Below are 13,058 nucleotides of genomic sequence, written 5' to 3'. Positions count from 1 at the left end.
AGTTGGCCAATTGTCAAAATGAAATGCTTTTACTTATATTTCATAATAGTATTGCTGTTAGGCTTAGGATTCTTCTACAGTAGGTGTCTGTGACTTGTTAGCGATAAATTAAACCATAAATGAACAGCACGAACTTCACTTATTTTCAAAATAATATATATATATTTCAAACACGTTAAAGGTATATATAACAAATTATTTACCCTATATAGATAATAGGCATATCCTAGGCACTATCTTTCTAGTTCTCTTCTTTTTCCAAAAGTCTATTTAGGCCTATTCAATTGCTTTAGAATTTCGGTTGACAAGTCGAACTATCTTCTTTATTACTATCGTATTAGTATTCTGTCTGTGATTCACTTACAACTGTGGCGTGAGTTACTGTAATCGTTTGGTCTTCTAAATATCCTCTGTTCCTTTTGTCATGTGCACTCAGGCTGATTCAATTACTTTAGAACCACGCTTTGACGGAATAAATTATTATTCTTATCTCCTTTTCTACTGTTAGTCTTACCCTAACATATTAAAAACTAGGCCTATCACGTCTACGGTAGTTAACTTCACGCCGAACTTTTCCTAGCCCGTAACTTTACTCTCTTCTGCTATTGTCTGTCTGCTGTTTCCACTCGTCTTATTTATATGTCTATCACTTAAATGTCTACCTGCCTTCTAGAAATCTCTATATTCTTGACGCCAATGTATTACACGCGACATTCGATAGTCTCAACATCAATGACTTAAAAACACAACTTCCTACAATTGTTTGCTTTTAACTGTTATTATAACAAAACTAAGCAATAATAAAATATTCATTCACAAAAATAAATTAATCAATAATATCTGAACCAAACAGTCATAAAACTCCTAAAATGCAGGTTCAGTACTGTTAAGTAAAGAATGAATTGAATATGGACAGTAGAGGTAAACAAGCAAACACAAATTAAAACAAAAATTCAAAACAAGACATGAAACCCAAAATAAATCAAGAATAACAGATGAAATAATGAAAATGCCCAACTAATATACCTGAGCAAAACAGAGAAAGCCAAGTATCCCACAAGTCTACAAGTTACATATGACAACCAGTGTTCTACACACAATCATAAGCTAACCCAGTTGTATAAGCTTGTGTATTGCCTGTTTGAATAGACCATCCTCGAAGAAGTCAATATAGAAACACATACTAGCTAGCTTGAGACTCAAAGATAAAGGTTGCAGTGTGGTATTCTCAAGTGCACTGATTCCCTTCTAAAAGTGATCAGGTAGGATCTATGAAATAACAGTAGATTTTGAGAGAAAATGTATTACAGAGTAAATTTGAATTCTCAGACTTGGACTGAGTTCAAAGCAAAGAAAAAGAATTGACGTAACATATGATACTGTGAAACAATCTTTATTTAATAATCACAAATACAATCAAAGTCAAGACAAGCGAGTTTTATGGCACATTTATTGGAGAGAGCTCTCAGTGAGCTAGAGATTTATGTACATCTGTATATGTATCCCAGACCATTAAAACAAAACATTATATTCATGAAATTTTAACACCATTCTTCTCAAGTCGCCCCCAGTGGCACAGCGGTCTGTCTGCGGACTTACAACGTTAGAATCCGGGTTTTGATACCCGTGGTGAGCAGAGCACAGATAGCCCATTGTGTAGCTTTGTGCATAATTGCAAACAAACAAACAAACTTCTCAAGTCACGTACAATACCCATGCAACTATTGGTCATTCCCATCGAAAAATAAGGGAGGTTGTAACCTTTAGGTATCACCTGACATGACACTGGAAAATATCATTCACCACTTCTACATAACAATTTCCTACGAATCTTTCCTACGAAACAGTTTATGTGGCACAATTTAGTAGGTAACTAGGGCGAAAGGAACTTAGCTACTTTCTAGATTAACGCTTTATGTTGTAACTACATACACTGTATGTTCAAAAGTATTTATTGTAAACAAGAGGTAGCAAACCTCTGGTATGCCTGCATAGTACAAAAGTATGTGCTCGTGTTTACCACCTTAATTGAGACATCTCATCAACAAGGATGCGATTAAGAGCATGGATAAATTACATTTAAATTTAGGAAAATATTGCATGAATATGTCTGAGTAAAGATGTATATTCTCTACTAGTTATGTAAGTCATGCCTATTTTAGTCATTACACATGGACCATTAGCTAAGGTATGCAACAATATGGACTTGTGAGGTATCTAACTTTATCTGTTTCTCCAGGGTCTTTAAGACAGGTATTTCCACTGTTCTCTTTCTTGAATTTTCCCTCTTGATTCCTCTTCATATTACCCTATGCTCTTTCTTGATTTATTCGGCCTCATCATCCAGACGTTACTGAATACGAAGCCCGACCTATTTTGGTAACTTAACACTGTTTTTGATAAATAAATAATTTAGGGTTTCAAACTACACTTGTATTTGCTTGTTTTCCTCTATTGTCCATGTTCATTTTATTCTTCGCTTAACATTTCTGAACCAACTTTTTTTTTTTTCGGGAGTTTTTAGCTTTTTTGCTGGATATCAGTGGACGTGAATAGCACAAGTGGTTTGTTTGCGTTTCGGATGTTCGTGCAAAGCTACACAAGGGCTATTTGCGCTAACCGTTTCTAATTTTGAATTGACTAGAGGGAAGGCAGAGAGTTATTATAATCAATAATGGGATTTAACTGTCACTCTTGTATCGCACCCATGACAGCGGGGAGCGAACCGTGAGCCCTGAGAATAAATAAATAATATTTTTTCTCAACTACGTCATAAAAAGTTTTTAACTTGTCAGATATACTGGTTAAATTCATTTCGAAAAATATATAGAGCGGATGTAATAAAATCTACGTGAGTATTTCACAAAAAGCTTCAAACCTTGAAGCTTTTTGATTGAGCGGAACTTTCAGTGAGTAATAGCATAACAGATGGTGTTTAGGTAACGTTAATATTTTATTTATTTTATTCTACCTGGGATAGGCTTACGTGGTTTAGTAAGTCTGTGGTTAGTTGACGTATAAACTGGTCTAGAGTGATGTTATTAAGAAAGCATGTGGATGAGTCACCAGGCAAACTCCATTATATGTTTATAGTGTGCATGCTCTCATATTTCGAGAAAGGGGTCACCTGGCGATCGAATTACGAAATGTATTATTTTTTTATTTTTGTTTTATGAGTGTTTTAGTATTTTGGCTTGTTACGGTTGGCATTCAAACTGGACAAACAAATTTAATGTAATTACTGTGTAACACTCATACTAGAGACTTTAATACTAGTACTACATAAAGTGAAATTAGTGGGATTAGCTGCAATGTTGGGGGTACTTTTGTTTAATTGTTTATGATGACTCATATTAGGGATCCTATAATTGGCCCATGGTGGGTACAGGGGTAGGTTTATGAACTTAAAACACTAAATTCTGGAGTTCAATTCTTCTCGATGGACAAAGTGCAGATACTGAGATAGCCTATCGAGTAGGTTTGCATCTACAGAAAACAACCACCCTGTAATTTACATACAGGGTTAAAGATTAACCCAAATATCAGGCTATGTTAAAGATCAGCTCACCTTTAACTCTCGGTAGTCTTCTTGTTTACACTCACGAGTCTTATGAGAGATAACATTAATTTTATTATCTAAGTTTTTAAATGATTCCTGAATCTTAAGAAAAGTGCCACAGTGAGTGATGAATTAAAATTTTACAACATATACTTAATTGGTCATGAATGATGTAGACACCCATAAGGGCACCTATTTCCAAATTTTAATAATTATAATCAGTACTGTGCATTATATATAATAGAGGACATATCATGATATTGCAAACTAACAGCTAAAATAACCAAAATTTATTCATTAATATATATGTCATTGGACTTTTACAGCATAGTGTTACTCAGAATATTATATTTTTCCCTACTAATCTTGGTGTCACACCTGTATGACTCTATTCTCTTTTCCCCAACCAATCTGTGTAACACCTGTATGACTTTCACATGAAATTTATAAAGCAAAGAAGGCAGAATTAAATTATAATTTCCATGAAGTTGACAACTGTGTGTTGTCCGAACTAATGAAAAAATAAATGATAGTTAATTTAATTTTTCAAGAGTACCATAATAACTTATTCATAAATCATTACATTCATTTAATCTGTATATATATATATACATATATATATATATATATTTGTTAGGAAAATCATCATAGATTTATGCATTTCAGAACTTGGCATTCACTTAACATTTGCGGTAGTTTACATATAATTTTCTTTTACTGAAAATTCTAATATTGTTGAATGCAGTTTTAGTTGAATTATATATATATATTACAGTTGTTTTTTGTATATCTTGTTTCATTTTTTGCTAACTTACAAACCTACAGTAATATAATGTAGAGTTGCCGTTACTTTTAATATGACCGAGTTATGAAGTTAATCTTGCTGATAATGTTTTGATTACATGGTTAGAGAAAAACGACCTTTAAACTCCAGATCATTATAAAAGTACTTTTTATTTGAACTAATGTTTCACCTCTGTGGCTTCATCAAGGTTAGTACATACAACTGCTGATAATGTTAATAATAATTCTTCTTCTTCTAAGGTGAAAGTTTCAATGTGTAGATGATAATGGTGTGATATATTTGTTTCTTTAAGTGGGAATGTTTGATGTTGTACCTGTAGTGGTTAACTTCTAGCATCAGTGTGCAAAATTATTTTGTCACTTACCATGTTTTGGTTCATAGCTGAAAATGTTTTAAAACCATCATGTAACTAGGCAACTGCTTACCATTTAACATGAGCAGACATTTTTCACATAGCTTAATTCTTTATCAATAACTTCCGAATAAGTTAAACTACCTACATAATCATGTGGCAGTCATCAGTGTAAATTGTAAACAACAATATTCATCTCAGTTCTTGGAGAAGAAAGAAAAAATATTCCACCAGTGCTTGCTTGGGAATAAACTAATTGATTTTATACAGCCTTGCAGAATTTTTTATTATGCTGGGAATGATTTTTATTATTATTTATTATTCATTTTTGTATACTATAGAGAAGGGCACTCATCTCATTTAGATTCTGAATTTTCATTAATATGCAAGTGTATGTTTAAATTATAATTTTATTCTAATTCCTATACTAGCTCTAAAACTATTTGTATCTGTTTGTTTTTCACGTTTAACTTACTAAACTAGTATATATATATATATATATATCACTTGATTGTTTGAAAAGCAATATAGTTTTAAGATTTTCTTACTGTATGCTTCTGTTTATGTATGTGTATTGTTGTAATTCGGATGGTCAACACAAAAACTATTTTAATTACAGGTTGTTTTTTATCAAATATTTATACTTGTGTGTTTAAGAAATGAGTATATAAAAACATGCTCTTTACTTTTCATGAATGGTGGTCATTATTGGTCTGTTAATAAAATTTCTTAATGATTGTCTTTCATATACTAATTATGTGAAAGCTGTTTAATAATTAATACAGAATTAAATTTTTAGACCATTTATTCTCATATGAAATTGCTAATTCATTTTATTCTGTAAGATACAATCCTGTAAAGGACTTAAATGTTTGTAAATAATTTTATTACATTTAAATGAAATAACAAATTACAAAAGAAAAGCCATAAAACTCTCAGAAAAAAGACCTTTTAACACTATATCTATATTAGGTACCTGTGAAATAATAATGTGAACTTTGCTATCATTAAACTTATTTATGAAAAATTCATCATACACAGGATTCTTTCAGATTACAGTGCTTGAAAGTTCAAACATTCACATCTGCTTATTAGCAGATCATTAATATAAACAAAGAAACTTAGAAACGTTTTATGAAAGTAAAGTGAAAAGGTTTTAACTTTTCATAGAAACTGGTCTTGATCATCTTCATATGTCATATGTATTATATCTTTTGTTTTCCATTGAAAGACATTTTATAATGACTTTTTTGTTATTCTTCACCTCTTTTTTCATTGTTTGCAATTAAAACTATTAAAACTTTGTTGCTTGACATTTAAAATAATTTTTACACCAATTGCAAACAAATAGTAATGTAATATTCTCGCAGCAAATCACATTTCATAAGATGTATCACGTAAGCCACAATAGTGAATTATTTTTCATTATATTAGATGAAAGAAGTGCTACTGGCATCTAGAAACATTAGACGTGATGCGTGGAGAAAAAGTTCAAGACCAGAACATCTTGATGTACTTTACTGAGTAAATCATGATCAATTGAGGAAGGTGATTGAAGTTTATTTATATGGGCCTTTTTAGTTTAAGAATTTGGGTTTTTAGTTATTATTACTTTGATAACTTTTACAAAACTTTGTATGGAAACATCTATATCCTTTTGTAGATCAACTGTGTACTGCATCAGTATTGATTCAAATCATCAATTTACAGAGGTGTAATAGTCCTCTTAAGAGTAAATCTAAGATTATATTGTAAATTACAAAAATGGTTTAATTTTGCAGAATCTTCTTCAAATCCTACTTATATCAGTTATAAAACTGTATTATCTTAATAAAATTTCAAGAAAGACAAATGCGCAACATATGTATATACAACCTATGATACATACAAAGTTGTATAGTATAGAAGTATTCAAGATAGTAGTGCCTTGTTTCCGAAGAATGAATGAATGATTGAGCTACTGTGATAGCAAAAATAATTTTTTCTGTCTGTTATGGAAGCAATTAACAGATTACATGCTAATGTAACTATCTGTAAAGGTGAATCACAATCTGCTCTGTCTGAGACTTGGCTCTAGAAACCCTAGTTCATTTTAATGTCTTGGGATCAATGCTTTGCCAAATGAGCTACAGGTTCTCCCTGCAAATGGTTACTCTTCTAGAATAGTATACATTTCACTAGGTAAGTTGGTTTGTAACAAAGTTGATAGTTAGTTTCTGGACTTTGCTGAAAACCTTAATTTCCATGACAACAAGCTACAGCACCTGAAATCTCCAAATATTTATCAAGAATAACAAAGGAAGTACTAGGTTCAGAGAGTTCTTAAACTTCAAATCATTAAATGTAGGGCTTAACCAATTGGAAGATAAAAGTGTGGTTATTCACATAAAAGAATGTCATCAAAATTCTTTCATTGTAATGTTTGAGACTACACAGATCTTTCATTACAATCATGTTCATTATTAGACAGCTCATTTTGTAAAAACTTAAGCTATTTGTGCCATATAATAACTCATTTTATCTTCTGTGAGGAATGAGCTTTTAGGAATAGGTGATATCTGGAAACTGATGTATGTGTATATTAAGGTAAATGTTTTTGTGTACCAATTTCTTCATTTAAATAACTAGTTTTTTTTTGAAATTTAGATAGTCTATTCAAATATCAAGTGCTATGATGACTGCTATGAAACAGAAGTATAGTTGGGAAAAAAATACTTCATAATCAAATATTTTACAGGTAAATACTGACGTTGAAATTAGAGGAGTGTATTAAGAGGGATTTATATTGGTAAAATGTTTTAGGTTTAAATAAACACATCTACCATAAGTGGTAAAATTAATGTTATAGCCAAAAATGTTGACACTGAGGGTACCTAAGTGAGAATTGATGCATTTTAATAGTTATAAAGTTTTTAAAGACTTTGCATATTCCTAGTTAGGCCAGCATATTAAATTAGCTACATTAATTACTGGGTTACTTTTTAGTTCTGACTATGTAGTTAGTTTGCTTTCATCAAAAGTTATGAATAACCATTGTACAGAGATTGAATATATTATACTAATACAGTTTTGGACCCTCACCACATCATTACAGTCCATGCTACCTTGTAACAGTCATATTCTATCCTATCTTTTTAACAGTACATATTTAAGTTAAGCTCCAAGTGTTAACATGAAAATCTGTCTTAAACAAAGAAAACATAGTCTCATATACAAACTCTGTAGACATATGCACTATCTATGTAACTGAGAGCCACTTTCATGTCAACAAGGCTTGTCATGCTCTTGAAGCATCAGCTGGATCACCATCAGGGCTGTGCATTTTGACAATAGCCACACCCATCCTCCTTGCATGCATAAGGCCATTTAGTGTATGAGGACAAAGGTTTTCCAGTGACCATTTTAATAGCTTAATTGCAGAGAACTGCATAGGTGCTGTGTCCAATGACTTGAGTGGTATGTCTGCTTTTGGAAAGCATGAATACATGTTTCATTCTCTAGCTTCTTGAAGTATGTGATGTTTGAAGAAATGTGTCATGGAAGCAACTTGTGTACACATTATTACATCACCTTTCTAGGCTGAGATTCTTCTTTATTATGTTGCCTTTTGTTGTCAGCACATGGAAGACTTTTGCCACTGATATTTATGCTCTGGATTCTTACCTTTTATAAGATGCCACACTTTGCCTTTCTATGGCTAGGGTATGACTTGTAGGTTTCTCTCTGTATGATCTTGGGGCCCTAAGGTGAGCTATATTCATTTGTTTTCCAGTGCCGTTCATTACAAGAGATATTCCTCTTTGGAAATTCTAAATCATTGTTTTCAACAACTCTCTATGATCTGAATGTTTGGATATTTTGTGTCATAAAAGGCTGTTACAAATCATTCTCTAAAGTGATCAATTTTCAGTGACATCACACTACCTAAAAAATGCCAAACATTGTGAAACTACATGCCATTCCACCACAACTATTGTTTTGGCTGTGCTTGTCACTTGAATTGACTTGCATATTCAAAGTTATTTTAATATTATGGTATTTTCTGATTTACTGATTATCCATAGAGTAACTAATTAGATGTTCATCAGAAACTGTATCTAGGAGTATAGATCTGGCTTTCCTTGAGACTAATTCATAGAAAGAGACTGGACACAAAATTGTACACAGCAAAACTTTTTATTTAAAAACACAAGTTAAAATGATTAAACACAAGCAAGTCTTCTATTGAACTGTTAAACTGGAGAGAGAAAGAGAGATATTTATTAGGTCTATTTTAACAGTTCAGATTTAAGTTAAGCTCCAAGTGTTAACATGACAATTTCTGAGAATAAAATATATCTTAGAACATGAAAATCTGTCTTAAACAAAGAAAACATAGTATCATATACAAACTCTGTAGACACATACACTATCTATGTAACTGAGAGCTACTTTCATGTCAACAAGGTTTGTCATGCTCTTGAGGCATCAGCTGGATCACCATTAGAAATTATCACTGTCACTGTCCTAATGGGAAGCATATGTGACACCTTTGGTAACTTACCCAGTCTCATGAATAATTAAGGCAAGAGAAACTTAATGGCTCATTTGACTGAATTTCTATGTTAAGACCAACTTAGAATGTATATACAGAAATTTTGATAAAAATGTATCTAGTAACTGAAAAGGTCAAAAACCTGTGGTAAATTTTGTGTACCATAATATAACATACTCAACCCTCCTTTTTACAAATGCTGATATTCAAGTAGATATCAATGTGATAATGCATGAAATAGTATGAACCAGAAATGTGATTATTTCTTTTATGGTTAGATGATTAAACTATCTTTATAAAAATGTGTTTTTTCCTAATGTTATAGAATGTAAATTAGATATGATATTTTTTAGTGTTGCCTTGTTATATGTTGGTTTGTAAAGTGAAATTTGCTATCAAAAACAACCCTTTTTATGTTTTTCATTATACTCCACTTCAAAGCAGAGTATGGCATATTGGTTTGACCCTGTTTATCTGTCTATTTATCCTATCCAACCTAACCTTGTGGAAAGGAGATCTGAAGATTTGATGGATGAATTTTCACCAAACTCGTATAATAGATATTATATAAAATGTTCTAGACCTGACTAATCTTTGAGGGTCAACAGTAAAAGGTCATACTCTAATCTTGTGAATATAATATCTGAAGATTAGATGGATGGATTTTGCTTATTCTTGTACAGCAGATACTACATTGAATTGGGAAGAACAAAACATATAGCACGATATTAGTGGGGTCATAGGTGTTTAATAAATACAACTTGCAATTTTGGCCATCTCAGCTGTGGTTTCCGGGGCTTCTCCATCTCCATCTTCCTCCTCTGTTACCTTTTCCTTTGTCTCCATCCCTTCTGCGCCATTCTCAGTCACTGGTGTTTCATCTAGACCTTCTTGTCCTTGTCTTCATGCCTGATTTTCCTCTAGTCATTGACGAAGTGATCTGGCTTCTCCGGATGGTTAGCCTCATTTCTGGCTTGTTACATTTGTACTTCCTACATGGAAGTTTCTCAGTGCAAATGGACTTTCCATCATTGGTTTCTTGGTCCAGGGTTTTCCCCTGATCAACCCACTGTTCTTTGTCATGCGGATTTCCTCTCTTGACTTTTGGATCAGGGGTTTTCTGTCTCGATGGTCTCAGATTTTTGGGTGGTCCTGTCTGATACCTTTCAATTTTCCTGATCCTGCAAGTATTTCCATCTCATACACTTTACCTGTGGATGGGTTCCTTCTGGATTTGTTGTCCATCGCGTCAGGCTGCCCTCCTGGATGGAAATATTAATGTGGTCCTGCACTGCCTCACTTTGCCTACATTTGACTCACTCTCCCAGTGCTCCTTGTTTCACTTTTTTTTATGTCTTCCTTCCTTCTTCTATTTGCCTGTGGATGTTGGTGGTATGTTTATTTGCCATCAATGTTTCATGTATTCTTTATCCTTCTACGTATCTTCTCATTTCTAGATATCCTTTTTTCTTCCTCACATTTAGGTGGCTAATAAGGATAACTCCTCCATTTAGCTACTTCCCTTCCTTCTGTTTCACACCTTTATCCTGATTCTGTATATGCTCTACTCTGTTATATATTGCCTGCACATCCTCCTTCTATGGTGTCCTTTTCCTCTTCTTTCTCCCTTGGCAACTGTCCTCTATTTGGGTTCTTTCTTCTTCCTCTTTTGCCAATTAAATTGGCTTCTTTCTCTTTATTGTCTTCTTTCCATACTTTGTTCTGAGTGTCTTCTCACCTAATTAGACACCTTACCTTTTCATTGGCTTTTCATCTTCGTCAGATGTGATGCAGTCTCACATGGGTATGTTGTATTTAATTCCTTCTCCCACCCCATGGTGCTTCCTAAAGGGGAATCATCTTCTCAACCAGTCTTCTACTAGTTCACTGTGAGATTCTAGCTTTTTGTGAGAAGAGATAAGGTATTGTATCTGAATTTAATATTTTCCTAAACTGAAAACATATTTCCAATATATACTTACCCCTTCTCACATTTCTCACCCATCCTCTCTACTTCCGATATAGTTTGGTGTGATATGAAGTGGTTAACAGCTGCAAGATTAGAGAGGGTGCCAGTTACAATAGGGGTAGTGTCACATTCCTATTGGTGGAGGGTTGCTGGATAATCATTTGCATGTGAGTATGCAGAGATAAGTGGGAGTATCAAGGCTAATGGCAAAGCAAACATTTGTACCAACAGAGGGCAGAATAATTCAAGAAATATTTTTATGAGCTGAGGTAAATATGTATAAGAAATACATTTTCAGCTTAGGAAGATGTTAACTACTGTGTAAATATAGTTTAATTTGCATTGATCAGATATGCAGAAACTTAAAATTCAGAGTTAAAAACATAAAAATGCTGAAGATAAACATAAAGTTAATGAATCAGCTTCGTTTGAACATGTAGCAACAATCACTCTTTATATCAATTGGCACAGTGTTCAGTTGTTTAATCAGATTGATCAGAAAAGCTAATTAAATATAAGAGAATCTTTGGACATTGTAAAAAGCTGTAATATTATTTTAGAATAAAGGTTTTGGTCGGAGTGTCCTGGAAATTCATTTTGGGACTTTTTTGTAAGATTAGTTGGCATAACTTACAGGTTGGCTAATTATGTTTGTATGCATACACCTTTGTTGTATAGGTATATAAGTTGTCATTTATTGTAACTTTTTGCATCTCCTGATGATGGCAGCGTAGATCTCAGCTAAAGAATATAGAGAATGTCCAACAAGGCTTAATGCCCTTTTTAATAAAGTGTTATGAAACAAAATGTTTTAACATTTTGGTGAGATTTTAGTTCAGTTAGAACTTGTAGCAGGTGGTGGGATACTATATCATGAAGTGATTATGCTGTGTTTGCATTGTCCTTTCTATTTACTGTATAAATATAAAATTGTAGATTGTGTATAATGTTCTTATTATTCACATTCTGACATTTAGCCATTCATCCATAGTTATACCACATTTTATGTGTGGATCATGTGGAGGAGAGAAAGAAAATAGCAGCAGAAAGAGAGATGGTAAGATCAGAAGGAGTCACTTGCCTGTGTGCTTTTCTTTTGTGTCAAGTTAGCTCTAGCTGTGTGAGTTTATTCTATCTCTGTTATAGAAGAGAACTTGTGAATTTTGGTCATTCATAGCCTGCCATATCTACCATTTTATGTGCTGTATGAATTGTTTAATTTTCACCATTCTTTATGTAACAAAATTTTGTATTTGTCAAAACATGGGATTAACACTTATTCTGAGATATGTGCTTAGTCAATGAATAAATTAAGTGTATAAGTTACTGTCATTGTTGTGGCCAACAAAGTTTTCATTCAACTCCGTCATTGCACAATGCATGGAAATCTGACTTGGTTACCAACATTTTGGAGCATAATACTGCATTATAAAAATGCATTTGATCCATAAAAGTGCTTGAAAATTATTCAAAGAGTTGGTTAACTATTCGATCTTACAGTAAAATCTGAACCAATGAACACTCTGAAATGACTTAAATATCATTGGAATGTTCCTCCTCTTGGCTAACTAGTTTGAAAAAAGCATCAAAGAGTCAGAGAAAAATTCAGAAACATAATTTAACTACTATTAGAATAGTTTTAAAATATCTTCGACTTGTACAGATAAATGACTTCATCAGAATACTTAAACAGTTAAAAAAGCTTAAAGTACTTTTAAATAAATGACCCGGCATGGCCAGGTAGTTAGGGCGCTCAGCTCGCAATTTGTGGGTTGCAGGTTCGAATCCCTGTCACAGCAAACATGCTCACCCTTTCAGCCGTGGGGGCGTTATAATGTG

At 32.9% G+C, this 13,058-nt stretch overlaps 1 long non-coding RNA gene across 1 annotated transcript in view; it reads left to right on the top strand.

The window, feature by feature from the left end:
• Nucleotides 1–2,737: 2,737 nt before the first annotated feature.
• LOC111085465 overlaps nt 2,738–13,058 on the top strand; it is a 43,951-nt gene continuing 33,630 nt past the window's right edge. The window contains exons 1-2 of the long non-coding RNA XR_002610295.1: nt 2,738–2,939; nt 6,151–6,264. This is a non-coding gene — a long non-coding RNA (uncharacterized LOC111085465). The remainder of the gene's footprint in view (nt 2,940–6,150; nt 6,265–13,058) is intronic.

Source organism: Limulus polyphemus, unplaced genomic scaffold, assembly GCF_000517525.1.
Source record: "Limulus polyphemus unplaced genomic scaffold, Limulus_polyphemus-2.1.2 Scaffold405, whole genome shotgun sequence".
Taxonomy (NCBI): domain Eukaryota; kingdom Metazoa; phylum Arthropoda; class Merostomata; order Xiphosura; family Limulidae; genus Limulus; species Limulus polyphemus.
The sequence above is the reverse complement of the archived record's forward strand: the minus strand, read 5'-3'. Positions and strand labels throughout refer to the sequence as shown.